A 2,500-nucleotide genomic window follows, 5' to 3' on the forward strand; every position below is an offset into this window, starting at 1 on the left:
TCACCCTTCCTCCCTCGGCCATCCTCACACTTCACACTTCACACTTCACCCTTCAACCTTCACCCTTTACCCTTCACACTTCACCCTTTCTCCCTCGGCCACCCTCACCCTTCACCCTTCACCCTTCATCCTTCACCCTTCACCCCTCACACTTCACCCTTCACCATTCACCCTTCACACTTCACACTTCACCCTGCAACGTGTGGGAAGCGGAGGAGGAGGAGGAGGAGGTAAGGTAGCCGAGCAGTCACATGGCGGCTGTGTAAACACGCACACTGCCATTGTTCCTTCGCCGATCTTCGCTCCTCACTCCTTCCTCCTCTCTCCTCTCTCGTCTCTCCTCACTCCCCATTCACTCTTTTCTCGCTCTCCTCACTCACTCCACTCACTCCTCTCTCTCATCTCTCGTTACACTCGTCTCTCCTCATTCCTCTCTTGCCTCCTCCGCCTCACTCAACTTTCTCCTTTCCCTCTTTTCGCTTCTCCTTTCTCATTCCTCATTCCTCACACCTCACTACTCTTCCCTTTCTCCTCTCTGCCCTCTCATCACTTCTTACCCTTCATTCCACTCTTCTTCTTCTTACTCCTCTCATTTACACATTTGCATCTTCACCTTGCGACGGGAAACGCCCTTGCATCTCTCTCTCTCTCTTTCTCCCTTTCTCTCTTTCTCTTTCTCTTTCTCTCTCTCTTTCTCTTTCTCTTTCTCTCTCTTTCTTTCTCTCTCCACCTCGTACTTCTCCCTTCTCTTTCTTTTTCTCCTTTTCTTTCTTCTTCTCCTCCCTATTCTCTTTCTCCATCTTTATATTTTTCCTTCTTTTTCTCAAACTCCTTACCCTTCCCCTACTTCACCTCCTCCTTCTTCCTTCTCCTTCCCCTCCCCCATAATTCTCCCTTTCCCTATCCCTTTCTTCCTCCTCCCCCTCTCATCCATTACCCCCATACCTGCTCATTTCGTATAAAAAATGTACCTCTTCCCCTCCGCTCTTTGTCCACCCGTTCCCATCCACCTATTTATTCTCCGTCCCCCTATCTATCTCTTCCTCGTTACACCTCATCCCCGCTTGCCCTTCCCACCCCTCTCCCCACATGCCGTGCCCCTCATGCCCTAACCCCTTCCTCATACTCTACCCTCCTACCCCATCCTCATAATCCTACACCCCTTCCTACCTCTTCTTATACCCTAACCCCTTCCTCATACCCTACTCCCTACCCCTCCTCATACCCTAACCCCTCCTCATACCCTACCCCTCCTCATACCCTAACTCCTTCCTCATACCCTACCCCCTTACTTACCCTCCTCACACCCCATCCCCCTACCCCTTTCCCTTCATACCCAACCCCCCCTATCCCCACGCCCCTACCTTTCCCCCCTGCCAGCGCCCCCTCCTTCCCCTCCCCCTGCCAGCGCCCTCCTCCTTTCCCACCCCCTGCCAGCGCCCCCTCCTTCCCCTCCCCCTGCCAGCACCCCCTCCTTCCCCCCCCCCTGCCAGCGCCCCCTCCTTTCCCCCCCTGCCAGCGCCTCCTCCTTCACCCCCCCTGCCAGCGCCCCCTCCTTTCCCCCCCCTGCCAGCGCCCCCTCCTTCCACCCCCACCCCCCTGCCAGCGCCCCCTCCTTTCCCCCCCTGCCGGCGCCCCCTCCTTTCCCCCCCCCCTGCCAGCGCCCCCTCCTTCCCCCCCTGCCAGCGCCCCCTCCTTTCCCCCCCCTGCCAGCGCCCCCTCCTTCCACCTCCACCCCCCTGCCAGCGCCCCCTCCTTCCCCCCCCCCCTGCCAGCGCCCCCTTTGCCAAGCGGGGGCGCCGAGCGGAGGGAGGTTCGCGCGCACCTCGCACACACTCTCGTTATCTCACAGCTGGACCTCCGTATCGCGCCAGGATGTTGCGTACTGTGAATATCGCCACGCTCCCTCGCGCTGCTATAGTGGGGACGGGGGAGGGGGAGGGGGGAGCTAGGGGCGAAGGGAGGGGGCTAAGGGGTTAAGGGAGGGGGAGCTAGGGGTGAAGGGAGGGGACTAAGGGGTTGAGGGAGGGGGAGGGGGAGCTAGGGGTGAGGGGAGGGAGCTAAGGGGTTGAGGGAGGGGGAGCTAGGGGTGAGGGAGGGGGAGCTAGGGGTGAAGGGAGGGGGCTAGGGGTGAGGGAGGGGACTAAGGGGTTGAGGGAGGGGGAGGGGGAGCTAGGGGTGAGGGGAGGGAGCTAAGGGGTTGAGGAGGGGGAGCTAGGGGTGAAGGGAGGGGGCTAAGGGGTTTAAGGAGGGGGCTAAGGGTTTAAGGAGGGGGGCTAGGGGTGAAGGGAAGACATTAAGGGGTTAAGGGAGGGGGGCTAATGGTGAGGGAAGACATTAAGGGGTTAAGGGAGGGGGGCTAGTGGTTAAGGGGGGACTATGGGGTTGAGGGAGGGGTGCTAGGGGTTGAGGGAGGGGGTTAAGGGGTTTAGAGAGGGGGCTACAGATGAGAGAGGGGTCTAGGGGCTAAAGTAGGGGGCTAGGGGTTAAAGGAGGGGAC

The 2,500-nt window shown here is 59.4% G+C and overlaps 1 protein-coding gene across 13 annotated transcripts in view; it reads right to left on the reverse strand.

The window, feature by feature from the left end:
* Positions 1-2,500, reverse strand: part of hpo (serine/threonine-protein kinase hippo) — an 87,262-nt gene that overhangs the window by 60,814 nt on the left and 23,948 nt on the right. The gene's annotated exons all lie outside the window — the stretch shown is intronic.

Source organism: Penaeus vannamei, chromosome 39, assembly GCF_042767895.1.
Source record: "Penaeus vannamei isolate JL-2024 chromosome 39, ASM4276789v1, whole genome shotgun sequence".
Lineage (NCBI taxonomy): Eukaryota > Metazoa > Arthropoda > Malacostraca > Decapoda > Penaeidae > Penaeus > Penaeus vannamei.